General features: G+C 34.8%; 1 long non-coding RNA gene across 1 annotated transcript in view; it reads right to left on the bottom strand.

Moving 5' to 3' along the window:
- LOC137202875 (uncharacterized) overlaps positions 1 to 13,038 on the bottom strand; it is a 140,825-nt gene extending 127,787 nt beyond the window's left edge. Inside the window, exon 1 of the long non-coding RNA XR_010932811.1 lies at positions 12,987 to 13,038. This is a non-coding gene — a long non-coding RNA (uncharacterized lncRNA). The remainder of the gene's footprint in view (positions 1 to 12,986) is intronic.
- Positions 13,039 to 15,392: the final 2,354 nt, after the last annotated feature.

The following is a 15,392-nucleotide window of genomic DNA, read 5'->3' as shown; positions in this document are numbered from 1 at the left end:
GGCCTGACTTCCCAATATGATAATGACCCTCTCCTTGTTATAATTCAAATTACTATGATTTTGAGAAGGTAGACATACAAATGTTATCAGAATCTTATAACAAACTAGGCTTTGAGTTATTGTTGCTTTTATTACAAGCCTACTTTGAGAAATAACTAACACAATATGTTAACCAATGCAGACAGTGTTATGAGGTTCTGTAGGTCATTGCAGTTTGTTGCATTTGAAATGACATGAAATTAATCATTATGTAATTATCACATGTGACCTTACATTATTAGTGCATTTATTAATACTTGCATATGCTAACAATCAGCAATAATCAGATAACCAAGCAAATTAGTGTAATAAGATTGCTACTTTAGAACTATGAGGAGAAAATCAATTAAATGAAATAAGATGTGCAGATGGAATATTCAGTGTAACTATGAAGTAAAAGAAACTAGGAGCTTCTTTATAAATATTGCACCTGACATCATGATTATCACATATTTTATGGAAACCTACTGCATCTGTTAAGACTAACATGGATTTGTGCTGGAAGTACTTGTGCTTCTCCTTCATTAAGAAGTCAGGGCGACAGCAATCCCACTACTGGGCATAAACCCTGAGAAAACCATAATTCAAAAAGAGTCATGTACCACAATGTTCACTGCAGCGCTATTTACAATAGCCAGGACATGGAAACAACCTAAGTGTCCATCGACAGATGAATGGATAAAGAAGATGTGGCACATATATACAATGGAATATTACTCAGCCATAAAAAGAAACGAAATTGAGTTATTTGTAGTGAGGTGAATGGACCTAGAGTCTGTCATACAGAGTGAAGTAAGTCAGAAAGAGAAAAATACCATATGCTAACGCATATAAATGGAATCTAAAAAAAAAAATGGTTCTGACAAACCTAGGGTCAGGACAGGAATAAAGACGCAGAGGTAGAGAATGGACTTGAGGACACAGGGAGGGGGAAGGGTAAGCTGGGACAAAGTGAGAGAGTGGCATGGACATATATACACTACCAAATGTAAAACCGATAGCTAGTGGGAAGCAGCCGCATAGCACAGGGAGATCAGCTCAGTGCTTTGTGACCACCTAGAGGGGTGGGATAGGGAGGGTGGGAGGGAGACGCAAGAGGGAGGGGATATGGGGATATATGTATATGTATAGCTGATTCACTTTGTTATACAGCAGAAACTAACACACCATTGTAAAGCAATTATACTCTAATAAAGATGTAAAAAAAAAAAAAAGTCAGGGCGAGATAGTTCTGGGATTGTATGGCAGCTCAGCAACGACATCTAGGACTCAATATCCTCCTGCCATCCTGGCTTGCCATTTTTTGTGTGTGGACTTTCATCTTTGTAGAATCAGTGTTGATGCAGTCTTCCAGATATTGCTTTTGCTTTTCAAGCAGGAAGACGTGTAAAGAAGGAAAGAGCTGATGGCTGATGTGCCATTTCAACTGCCTAACAAGCTTTCCAGGATGAAGCTCTACCCACGTACTGATTTTTTTACCTCATAGTGAACACTGGGTCATATGGTCACCCCTAACTGCATGAGGATCTGGGAAGGTTAGTATTTACGTTTCCACCTACTTAAGGAAGGCAAGAGAGAAAGCAGTGTGTCTAATGTCAGAGCTGCAAGTTCACACGATCTGCAATCACTAGTATAAGCAAACCACAGGATGAGGATTTATTGATTTGGGGTCACCTGTTGCCAGAAATAAAAAGTTGAAAATATTTGATAAATGCTGCATCTGGTAGAAAATTGCTTTTATGTTGAAACCCATTTCTGGGGAGGGGAATTTTTTTTCTAGCAGTAGGTGTGTCTGTTTGTGGAATGGATGATAAATTTGCTCCCAGATGACAAGGGAAAAAAAACCAAAACTACTCTGTGTGAGAGGAAGTTTTTAACTCTCTAGACAAGAGGTGAGAGTCAGAGATATATCAGAGTACAAACCCTGAAAAAGGTGACCTCTTTGTATAAATCTTCAAGTCTTGAGTAAAGTTACTAAATTCACAAAATGCTTGTTGCAATTTAATTTTTCTTAAAACTGTAAAGAGGCTATATTTTACATTCTGTCTGACACTAGAGAAAAGTAGGAGGAGCATGTGAAATGCAGGCACTATAGAAAGGGCACAAGAACATATCAGCCTGCAAGACTTTATATGTATCATAGAAATCTGGACTGTCTCTAAGGCATGGGGAGTTTCCTGTGAGTCAAGTACTTTTTTAAGAACTGTCAGGGCAGGGAAAACCCAGCTGACCTATAGGCTACACATAGAAAACTTGAGCTAGCAAATAACTAGCAAGTCAGAAGCTTTGCAGAAATTCATGCATATGTAACTATGTAGTAGATGAATGAGAGAGAGAGAGAGAGAGAGAGAGAGAGAGCGCGCGCGAGAGAGAGAGAGGGAGTGTGTGTGTGTGTGTGTGTGTGTGTGTGTGTGTGTGAGTGTGAGGTTTAAATACCTTTGATATTGGATTTTCTTTTCAAGTTATCATCTCTGTTGTTGGAAGTTAAAAGGAGAACTTTTCCAGAGGGAACTTTTTTTGTAGCTATTTCTTTATTGCATTGTATCAGATAACAAAGTGAAAGCCAGTTTTTTATTAATTCCTTTAAAAAAATTTTCTTCATTTTGTCTTCTAATGAGATTATGAATTCCATTTAAAATGGTTACATAGTATCTAATGTATCTTTATATTATAATTTATATAATCAATTATTTGTTCATGTGCATTAGGCTTTTTTCCAACTTTTTATGAGAAACTGTACTGTATGATGCATATCTTTTTGTACTAATGTAATTATTCTCCTTATGAGTATACTCCTAGGGTGAGTTCACAAGATCAAAAAGTATATGTAGTTTATATTTTTAGATAAGCTGAAAAAACACCTACCAGTAAGGCTATAATAATTTGCCTTTCTACTATCAAATTTTATTTGCTTTTATTTGAATGTTAGCAACAATAAATATCTTTTCATGTTTGTTAGCTAATTCATTTAATTTAGGAGTTGTCTGTCTCTTCCTTTGCCCATTTTTGTCATGTTTCTAAATTAAATTCATAATTTATTCGTAAAAACTGTACATGAGAATTTTAATGTTTTCTTTGATATTTTTATGTATTTTGCAATCGTTTTACTATTTCGTTATTAGTATTTTACTTATATTTATTTTATTTATTGTGACAAAGTCACATTTAGATTGTCAAATATATTGGCTTTCAACTATATCGTTTCTGGTTTTATTTTGGAGTTTTTACTATCCACTGACACAAACATGTTCAACATTTTCTTATGGTGTTCTCATATTATTATTGTCATTTTTATGAATGTGAAATTTATTTTGAACTGAACAGTAAACTGGGAATCCAGGTTTCATTTTCAAAATAGCTAGCTCATTGTCTTAACACTCATTTTTGAATAATTAATCAGATCCTTAAAGATTTTGAATATACCTCCATTATATACAAAATGTCCTTGAAATCTTTTGTTGATTTCTGAGCTTTCTATTCTGTTTATTTAATATGCATCATGGATGGTCCAAGTAGTATTTCACTAGTAGCAGAAGAAGTGGTTCCCTGGCTGTGAGGAACAATTAAAATATATTATACAGTGTACACTTAATTATACAATTAAAGTTTATTATACTGCAAGAGGGTTATAATAGTTCAAAGAGAGGACACTCATACCATCATCATCTGATTTTAGTCCTGGACTTCATACTAGGATTTTTTGTTTAGGAGTTTAACAGTGGAGACCTGGTTGAACTATGTCTCCAACATGGGACTTTATGGGGAAGGTCAGAGAGTAAAAACATGTGTTTTATGCATCTCACCTGCAGCCTTGAAACTGCAGCCTTGAAACAAATCCGTTACTTGAACTTAACGTTTCCCATGCCAATTTCAAATAGCAGGGCTCTGTTTTGCCCCCAAGACAGTTATATCATAACTGGGAATGTTTCTTATTGCACAATATTTTTAAAGTTTCTCTTGTTACTTCAAAATATAACAAAGTTTAAGACTTGTAGTGTTTGGGTTAACCAATAATCATAATTTCTTCTACTTGTACATACACATATTTGACACTTGCTTTTTTAGTGCAGGATTCTTCCGCAAAGAACTTTTCAAGGTCTTGTTCATATATTCTTACTATGTATTTCTATTTAGACCCATACAATTTAATTACAGTAGTGTTACTCCTGTTTCTGAGGACTTTTGTATCATTGATTGTTTATTCTTTCTACAGAATTTGAAAATACATTCTTCCAAGAAAAAGAAAAGTCCTGTCAGTACTTTAGATACATTGATTTGATTTTATTGTTTCATTTTGGAGGAACTTACATCTTTACAAGATTGAGTCTTCCTCTCCAGGAAAAAGCCATATCTTTCTATTAAAATAAATGTTTATGTCCTTCAGCAAAGTTTTACAGTTTTCACCCTATATAAGCCATATACATTAAATTTGTAACTAAGAATTTATTTTTTTGAGCTTTTCTTTTTAATGTGCATTGTCTCATTTATGTCTGTTTCTATTAACAGATGATTGTTTATATGGAAATTTTATTATATTTCTGTATTTTTTAAGGGTGATTGATATTTTAACCAATGTTTTTATTTTTAATAATTTTTCAGTTGATTCTCTGATATTTTAAAGTAAACATATTTCTGAAAATAATGATTTCTTCTTCAAATTGTCTATAATAAGCCAAGGAGAGATTGTAGTTATCCAATCATGCCACTGTATCAAGTGATTTTGCTCATTGTCAAATGACCAAACTGCTATGTCACAACTGCTCACTGACTACCACTGATATTAAGATGTCATTGATTAAAAAATATATACATAGATTTCTGAGTTATTAGAATATTAAATAAATGGGCATCTTAGAATCAATGGTTAGATTAAATGAATATGTGCAAATCTTTTTATACCACAAATCAAACATTCTTTATCTTTGAGGAATCATTTTGTTACATATAGAATTTTTGGTTTACACTTTTCATACTTCATTTCATTGCTTTCTGATCTCCACTGTTTCTGATGAGAAGTTACCTATTTGTCATTTTTCCTATGTATATGAGGAGTAATTTTTTTCTTGCTAGTTTCATGTGTTTCTCTGTCTTTGGATTTCAACAGTTTGGTTATGACTTCATTGCTTTTATCCTACTTAGGGCATTCTGAACTTGGATTTGTAGATTCATGTTTCTTTGAATTTGGGAGTTTTCAGCCATTATTTTTATCATAAATTTTAAAGACTTTTCTCTCTCTCTCCTCTCTAAGACTGACATTGCATGTATGTCGGCACACTGGGTATATGTCCCAAAGGTGTCTGATAATATGAAAAACTGGAATTCTCACACATTGCTTGTGGGAAGGTATAAATGAGCTGCTATTTTGTGAAAGCTTTTTTTCAGTTTAATTTAAAATGCTAAACCATTAGCCAGACTCATCAAGAAAAAGAGGGAGAGGACTCAAACCAGTAAAATTAGAAATGAAAAAGGAGAAGTTACAACAGACACAGCAGAAATACAAAGCATCCTAAGAGACTACTACAAGCAATTCTATGCCAATAAAATGGACCACCTGGAAGAAATGGACAAATTCTTAGAAAGGTATAACCTTCCAAGACTGAACCAGGAAGAAATAGAAAATATGAACAGACCAATCACAAGTAATGAAATGGAAACTGTGATTAAAAATCTTCCAACAAAGAGAAGTCCAGGATCAGATGGCTTCACAGGTGAATTCTATCAAACATTTAGAGAAGAGCTAACATCCAAACTTCTCAAACTCTTCCAAAAAATTGCAGAGGAAGGAACACTCCCAAACTCATTCTACGAGGGCACCATCACCCTGATACCCAAACCAGACAAAGATACTACAAAAAAAGAAAATTACAGGCCATTATCACTGATGAATATAGATGCAAAAATGCTCAACAAAATACTAGCAAACAGAATCCAACAACACATTAAAAGGATCATACACCATGATCAAGTGGGTTATCCCAGGGATGCAAGGATTCTTCAATATATGCAAATCAATCAATGTGATACAACATATTAACAAACTGAAGAATAAAAACCATATGATCATCTCAATGGATGCAGAAAAAGCTTTTGACAAAATTCAACACCCATTTATGATAAAAACTCTCCAGAAAGTGGGCACAGAGGGAACCTACCTCAACATAATAAAGACCATATATGACAAATGCACAGCAAACATCCTTCTCAGTGGTGAAGAACTGAAAGCATTTTCTCTAAGATCAGGAAAAAGACAAGGATGTCCACTCTCGTCACTATTATTCAACATAGTTTTGGAAGTCCTAGCCATGGCAATCACAGAAGAAAAAGAAATAAAAGGAATCCAGGGCTTCCCTGGTGGCACAGTGGTTGAGACTCTGCCTGCCGATGCAGGGGACACGGGTTCGTGCCCCAGACCAGTAAGATCCCACATGCTGCGGAGCGGCTGGGCCTGTGATCCATGGCTGCTGAGCCTGCACGTCCAGAGCCTGTGCTCTGCAACGGGAGAGGCCACAACAGTGAGAGGCCCACGTACCATAAAGGAATCCAAATTGGAAAAGAAGAAGTAAAACTGTGACTGTTTGCAGATGACATGATACTATACATAGAGAATCCTAAAGATGCCACCAGAAAACTACTAGGGCTAATCAATGAATTTGGTAAAGTTGTAGGATACAAAATTAATGCACAGAAATCTCTTGCATTCCTATACACCAGAGATGAAAAATCTGAAAGAGAAATTAAGGAAACACTCCTATTTACCATAGCAACAAAAAGAATAAAATACCTAGGAATAAACCTACCTAAGGAGACAAAAGACCTGTATGCAGAAAACTATAAGACAGTGATGAAAGAAATTACAGATGATACCAACAGATGGAGAGATATACCATGTTCTTGGATTGGAAGAATCAATATTGTGAAAATGACTATACTACCCAAAGCAATCTACAGGTTCAATGCAATCCCTATCAAACTACCACTGGCATTTTTCACAGAACTAGAACAAAAAATTTCACAATTTGTATAGAAACATAAAAGACCCTGGATATGCAAAGCAATCTTGAGAAAGAAAAACAGAGATGGAGGAATCAGGCTCCCAGATTTCAGACTATATACTACAAAGCTATAGTAATGAAGACAGTATGGTACCGGCACAAAAACAGAAATATAGATCAATGGAACAGGTGAGAAAGGCCAGAGATAAACCCATGCACCTATGGTCAACTAATCTATGACAAAGGAGGTAAGGATATACAATGCAGAAAAGACAGTCTCTTCAATAAGTGGTGCTGGGAAAAGTGGAGAGCTACATGTAAAAGAATGAAATTAGAACACTCTCTAACACCATACACAAAAATACACTCAAAATGGATTAAAGACCTAAATGTAAGGCCAGACACTATAAAACTCTTAGTGGAAAACATAGGCAGAACGCTCTATGACATAAATCACAGCAAGGTCTTTTTTGATCCACCTCCTAGAGTAATGGAAATAAAACCAAAAATAAACAAATGGGACCTAATGAAACTTAAAAGCTTTTGCAAAGCAAAGGAAACTACAAACAAGACAAAAAGACAACCCTCAGAATGGGAGAAAATATTTGCAAACAAAGCCACGGACAAAGGATTAATCTCCAAGATATATAAACCACTCATGCAGCTCAATATTAAAAAAACAAACAACCCAATCCAAAAATGGGCAGAAGACCTAAATAGACATTTCTCCAAAGAAGACATACAGATGGCCAAGAAACACATGAAAAGCTGCTCAACATCACTAATTATTAGAGAAAGGCAAATCAAAACCACAATGAGGTATCACCTCACACCAGTTAGAATGGGCATCATCAGAAAATCTACAAACAAATGCTGGAGAGGGTGTGGAGAAAAGGGAACCCTCTTGCACTGTTGGTGGGAATGTAAATTGATACAGCCACTATGGAGAACAGTATGGAGGTTCCTTATAAAACTAAAAATAGAATTACCATATGACCCAGCAATCCCACTACTGGGCATATACCCAGAGAAAACCATAATTCAAAAAGACATATGCACCCCAATGTTCACTGCAGCACTATTTACAATAGCCAGGACATGGAAGCAACCTAAATGCCCATCGACAGATGAATGGATAAAGAAGATGTGGCACATATATACAATGTAATATTACTCAGCCATAAAAAGGAACGAAATTGGGTCATTTGCAGAGACATGGATGGATCTAGAGACTGTCATACAGAGTGAAGTAAGTCAGAAAGAGAAAAAAAATCATATATTAATGCATATATGTGGAACCTAGAAATATGGTACAGATGAACCCGTTTGCAGTGCAGAAATAGAGACACAGAGGTAGAGAACAAGTGTATGGACACCAAGGTGGGGAAAGTGGCAGGGGTAGGTGATGGTGTGATGAATTGGGAGATTGGGATTGACATATGTACACTAACATGTATAAAATGGATAACTAATAAGAACCTGCTGTATAAAAAAATAAATTAAAAAATGCTAAAGGTAAACTTAACTTACATCTAAGTGATTGAATTTCTAGAGCTCTATCCAAAATAAATGAAAGTATATATTTTCACAAACTTGAATGTTAATGTCCACAGAAACATGATTCTCTGATAATAAGAGTTGCAAACAATCCAAATGTTTTTCAACTGGGGAATGGATAAGAAAAAGATATATATTCATACAGTGCAATATTATTTAGAAATAAAAACAACAAAATGCTGTTCTTGTTACAACATAGAAGAATCTCAAAAACAGTATGCCAAGTGAAAGTAGTCACATGCAAAGGACTGTATATTGTATGATTCCAGTTATATAAAATATTCAGCATTTATTATTTGTAGACTTTTTATGATGGCCACCCTGACCTGTGTGAGGTGATACCTCATTGTAGTTTTGATTTGCATTTCTCTAATTAGCGATGTTGAGCATTTTTTCATGTGCCTGTTGGCCATCTGTATGTCTTCTTTGGAGAAATGCCTGTTTGGGTCTTCTACTCATTTTTGTTTAGGCTGTTTGTTTTTTTATATTGAGTTGTATGAGCTGTTTTTATGTTTTGGAAATTAAGCCATTGTCAGATGCATCGCTGCAAATATTTTCTCCTATTCCATAGGTTAGCTTTTCATTTTGTTTATGCTTTCCTTTGCTGTGCAAAAGCTTATAAGTTTGATTAGGTCCCATTTATTTATTTTTGTTTTTGCCTCTTTTGCCTTGGGAGACTGACCTAAGAAAACATTGCTATGATTTGTTTCACAGAATGTTTTGTGTATATTCTATTCTAGGAGTTTTATGGTGTCATGTCTTACATTTAGGTCTTTAATCCATTTTGAGTTTATTTTTGTGTATGGTGTGAGGGAGTGTTCTCACTTCATCTCACTACCTGTGTCTGTCCAGCTTTCCCAACACCACTTGCTGAAGAGACTGTCTTTTCTCCATCACCAAGAAGTCTCATCATCAAAAAGTCTACAAATAGTAAATGCTGGAGAGGGTGTGGAAGAAAGGGAACCTTCCTACACTGTTCATGGAAATGTAAATTGGTGCAGCCACTATGGAAGACAGTATGGAGGTTGCTTAAAAACTAAAAATAGTTGGTATACCATATCTTCTTTATCCATTCATCGACAGATGAATGGATCTATCTATTTATCTATATCTATCTATCTATCTCCATACACACACACACACACACACACACACACACAATGGAATAATACTCAGCCATAGAAAGAATGAAGTATTTGCAGCAAAATGGATGGACCTAGAGATTATTACACCAAGTGAAGTAAGTCAGACAGTGAAAGACAAATATCATATGAGTTCACTTATTTGTGGAATCTAAAAAAAATGATACAAATGAACTTATTTACAAAACAGAAATAGACTCACAGACATAGAAAGCAATCTTATAGTACCAAAGGGGAAGCAGGGGAAGGGATAGATTAGGAGTTTGGGATTAACAGATATACACTACTACATATAAAATAGAGAAACAAGGACCTACTGTATAGCAAAGGGAACTAAACTCAATATTTTGTAATAACCTATAATGGAAAAGAATCTGAAATGTATAATTGAATCACTTTGCTGTACAACTGAAACTAACACAACATTGTAAATCAACTATACTTCAAGAAAAAATTTTAAAAATATATATATTCCTCAAGAATAATAAACAAGTGAGATAAGAGATATATATATATATATTTAAGGCAATATATATGGTTGAATGAGTAAATCATTTCTAAGTTTTTGTATCTGAACATGTATTTTCAGCATTTGTTTATACTTTGTGAGCCTGAATATTATGTAGTGTCAGGTGTATCTGATTATTTAGAAGATTACCAATCTTTCTTAATTTACATGTCTTGTGTTCTTCATTATAGGCAATCAAAAGGAAAAGCTCCCTGTACCAACAAAAGGAAATCCCCATAAAACAGTCTTGTAAATTTGGTATAAGATTTGCAAAATCACTAGAACATCATTTTTATTGATTCTGACTACATATTTCAAATAATGAAACTATTTTATATGCATTATCAATCATAATAAATTGAGTTTTTCATGCAAAAAAAATTAAAAAATAAAGTGTCTGTAAAATGCAGGTTTACAGAGACAGAAAACAGACCAATGTTTGCATGGGGTCGGGGTAGGAATGGAAATTGACCACAAACAAGCTCAAGGGAATTTCTGGGGGGAATGAAAATGTTAACAAATTGCATTTTCTTGGGCGTGCACAACTCTGTAAATTTGGTAAAAAGCATTAAATTGTATGTTCACTTACGATGGGTAAAATTTATGGTATGTAAGTTGTATCTTAAAAAGTTGTATATAAAAACGAAGGGAAAAAAGAAGAAAAGTTAGGGAAAGAAAACAATGCCATAGTGAATTACTGGAAGCACATTTCATTCTACATATTTTACAGTATATTTCAAGTATTATTTTGTACAAGTAGAATTATAAGGTAAAAATTATAAGCATTTTTAATTTTTATAGATAGTGCCAAATTGCTTTCTGTAGGAAATTCCACTCTCACCAGTAAAATCTACGGATGACTGATTCCCCAAGCTTTTCCATGTTTTATATTATCAGACTTAGATTTTTTAACACTTAGATTTTTTAACATTCTAGCAGTCTGTATGTACTTTATGTTTTCATTTGCCGTACTATAAGTGAGAATCTTTTCACGTATTTAAAAACTATTTGTAATTCTTCTGTGCACATTCTGTTGATATCTCTTATTTTCATGTTGTATTTTTGCCTCTTATTCATTTCTAAGAACGCTTTAAACACAAGAAATTTTAGCCCTTTGCCTGCTCTTCAGTTGCAAATATTTTTCCTACTTCGACGTATATCTTTGACTTTGGACTAAATGTCTTTCATTAGAAGTTCCAGCTTTCTTTTTCATCTTACTCGTTCAACTGTGTAATCCAGTCTCCTCCAGTTTTTTGCAAATGGAAAACAATTACTGTACAAATCCGTCATCTGTTTTGGAGCATACAAAATATTTTAATCTATTTTCACTGTCCTATTAATATTTTTCCGTAGAATTTTTGATAACAATTTATGCTATGATTTTGTTTATGAATTCTTTTCTGGGGGCACATATCTGGCAGTGTTTTTGCTTCTACATAGTATAGATAGAGCCCCTTAATCCCCTCCCTCCTAGTTTCTATTTATTTAATTTATTTTAGTCATTGACTTTTAAAAAAAGGTTAGTTTTGATGGCATGAAAATTTGTCTTTATCATGCTATAATCTGAGTTTCCCTTCTCAATTTCTTTCTGATTTTCTTGAATTTCCATTATTTGTACTTACTTTGGGGCTTGTTCTCTTCCATAGAAAAATATTCCTTTGCTACTAATTAATCCCAAATTAGGAGGAGAAGGATTCCCCTTTGAGAAGCTGATTTAATGATTTACCAATAGGCTTATTGGATTTAATGGGTCATTTTATATTGCCCACCTTCTTATTGACTACAGCTGAAAAGTAGGGTTGCTTCTAAACCTTACCTTCCTTTAAGGAATCCTTTCTATGGGAGAAAAATGATGCTGCTTGGCCCAAGTCTTATATCATTATTGTTGCCCCTTACCATCTGTGAGAGTATAGCTTTTTACAAACTATAAGGAGTTCCCCTGACTCTTCCCAGTCACCACTTCAAGTTATGCTACTCACAACTGTGACTGTGCTTGAGAGAGAAAATATTTAATGTGGATTCCTGATGGCCCCTTTTAATTTGATCAACAGTGTGTCACTTTTGGCTGATATTTCTGCACTGTATATATATTTGAGATTCTCTCTCTCTCTCTCATTCTTTCTCTCCTCTCCTCTGGTTTCTGCTCTCACTTTGGTAGAACAACCCACTTATTCCCATAAGAAACTGCATCACTTTACTAGAAAAGGCCTGACTTCCCAGTAGGCTTCAAGAATGACAAACCCTCCAAGAAATTAACTGTCTGGGTATCAGTGTATTTCATTACATTAAAACATTTTTGACTGCAACTGCAGAACTGGGACCAAAGAGACATTACAATACGGCAAAGACTGTTAATTATCAATGGATCAAGAGCGCTCTGTAGAAATGGAAGAAACGCTCTTTGTACTTTTAACCTATTACTTTCCACTAAATGTGTATTATAAGAGCAGCTATAAGATGTGTTGAAAGAGGGAAGAAAAATATGAATGGGAGAAACATGATGAATTATAATGAAGAAATATCTAAACTGATAGGAAATATATTTTTTTAAAAAGTAGACATAGTGTCTAAAAAATTACCTACAACAACTTTCTATGTTATAATTTTATGATCAGTATATATTTAATATCAATCACAATTCTATGCTATATGGAGACTGAGCCTACTACTCCCTATAAAGACATGCCTGAATTCAAATTTATGAAAGTGATAGAAAAGAGATATGTTTACATTTTGAATATCACTTACCTTGCTCCATTGATTATGTCACCTGGGCAGGACTGCAATTTCAGGTGAAGCTGGAAGGGAAGAAGTTTTGTGAAATTAGAAGGTCACATTCTCCACTGGCTTCTTACCTCAAATACAGTCAATCATTAGGAAATAACATTAAATTGAAGAAAGTTAATTTCTATTAACCACCTATTACCCAGAGAACATTTCCCTAAAAAGAACCTCTATTAGCAGTTTTCTTATCACTCCTATCCTCTGTAATAACACTGTAAAAACTTCCTTTGGAGCACTGATTAGACCCTTCAACTACTGATTTATGCAATGATATGTTGTTGTCATCATTGCAAGTTAGACTTCAAGGTCCTGAGATCACTGAGATTTTGTTTCCTTTTGTATCTGAAGTTGCTCATCTGTCTCACCATAAGCATGCCGTAAACATTTCTTCAATGAAGGGAAGAACACAGAATTTGCTCTTCCACTCATAAATCCAGAAATAAGTACCCGAGTTATAGCTGAACAAACATGAGGGTAAATACTGTGCAGTGGATATTTGTTGTCTGCATGACCCCCTGGCATGCATTGCTCTCCTTCCGGATGATACCCTGATTTCCCTCACGTGGATTTCTTCCCTATGTGTTTGACCTGAGAGGCTCTCAGTGAAGATCCTCTGCTCTCACACAAAAGAAGGTAGACACAAGAATGGAGAAAAACAAAGTATGTGCACATAAAAGAGTCAGCTCCAACTACCTGGAACACTGAGGCTGGTTCCCTTTTGTGAACCTAGTTCTTAAGCCACCTCTTTGATTGCATGAGCGAGGCCCCTATCCTTCCCATAACTTTCTTTTTCTCTAAGTTAGATACAGTTGATTTCTATTGCTTGTGACAAAAGTATCTCAATTTATATACATGGAGATGTAGTTAGTCTAAATGAAACACACAAGAAAGTTATGCCATTTATTAACAGCCTGACTAAAAAACTAGAGAGGAATTAAAAAGGGAAGCGAGGAGAATAAAGAGTGTGAATAATTTTTCAGTGTCACTTGAGTCAGTTATTCACAATACGAGTTAAATTTTTCCTTGCAGGGAAGTTCCAAATATCAAATCATACTCATATTCAACTGTAAATATTAAGATGTAGTTTCTTCTAAGGCTCAATTACTTTTAATTAAATTGCAAACAGTAATATTACCTCCTTTGCAGATTTATTGTGAGGATTACAGGGGATTGGAAACACATAAATCAGACAACACATAAATCAGACAAATTTTTAAAAACTGTTAGCCTTAGTATGAACAGTTATTATAAGGGGATGTGATTTTTCGGGCCCTAGCCCTTGTACTACCATTTTGTTTCCTCCATCCTTTACCCTTACTATCGCCTCCCTCTAAGGAGAGGATTGTTGCTCCTTGACTGATCAGACTCTATTGCATTAATTAGGCCTAGTTTCTCTGGTGAGACGGATCACTGCATTGAAACATGAGGTGAATCTGAGACTCTCCCTGTCTACTTCCTCTTCCTTTAGCTATTGCCAGAAGAATAAGTGGCCAGGAGGGTGAGCCAACTTTATCATATTAGAGAAAGGGTAAATGCAGGAAGCAAGAAGACTCCATTAAACCTGATAGTCTCAGCCAATGTTCTCAAATTTTAGCATTCATCAGAATCACTTGGAGGGTTTGTTAAAATACAGATGGCTGGATGCCACTCCAGTTTATCAGATTCAATAGATCTGAGATAGAGGCTAGGAATTTGCATTTCTAATAAGTTACTATGTGATGGTGATCATTGCTAGTCCAAGGATGCTTTTGAGATCTCTGGACCTTTGAGAAACACTGATGCCATTTTTCAAAAATCTGATCTGCGTTGGAACTTATCAGGTAAATTTTTTCATTTTTTCTATATTTGCCTCTTCAAATATATATATATATATATATATTTCTTTCTTTCTTTCTTTTTTCTTTTCTTTTCTTTCCTTCCTCCCTCCCTCCCTCTCTCTCTCTTTCTCTTTCTTTCTTTCTTTCTTTCTTTCCAGTCATTGAAGGAGTCAGAGTGAATGATAAGACAACCAAATACTAAAAATGACAAACTGAAATACTGCAGTATATATGAAAATATGCTACTGTATTTTATCATACCTAAGATTCCATGGATTGGAAGATACACCATTATTTTAAATACCATCATAAAGGTAAATATTCTCTGCCAGTTATGTTATGATACAATGCTTTTTAAATGTTATAGTTTTTATTTTGTTATTAAAAGAATGGTTCTATACGTACTATTTAATCTTTTTTTTTTTTTTTTTTTTTTTTTTGCGGTACGCAGGCCTCTCACTGTTGTGGCCTCTCCCGTTGCGGAGCACAGGCTCCGGACGCGCAGGCTCAGCGACCATGGCTCATGAGCCCAGCCGCTCCGCGGCATGTGGGA

Source organism: Pseudorca crassidens, chromosome 11, assembly GCF_039906515.1.
Source record: "Pseudorca crassidens isolate mPseCra1 chromosome 11, mPseCra1.hap1, whole genome shotgun sequence".
Taxonomy (NCBI): domain Eukaryota; kingdom Metazoa; phylum Chordata; class Mammalia; order Artiodactyla; family Delphinidae; genus Pseudorca; species Pseudorca crassidens.
The sequence above is the reverse complement of the archived record's forward strand: the minus strand, read 5'-3'. Positions and strand labels throughout refer to the sequence as shown.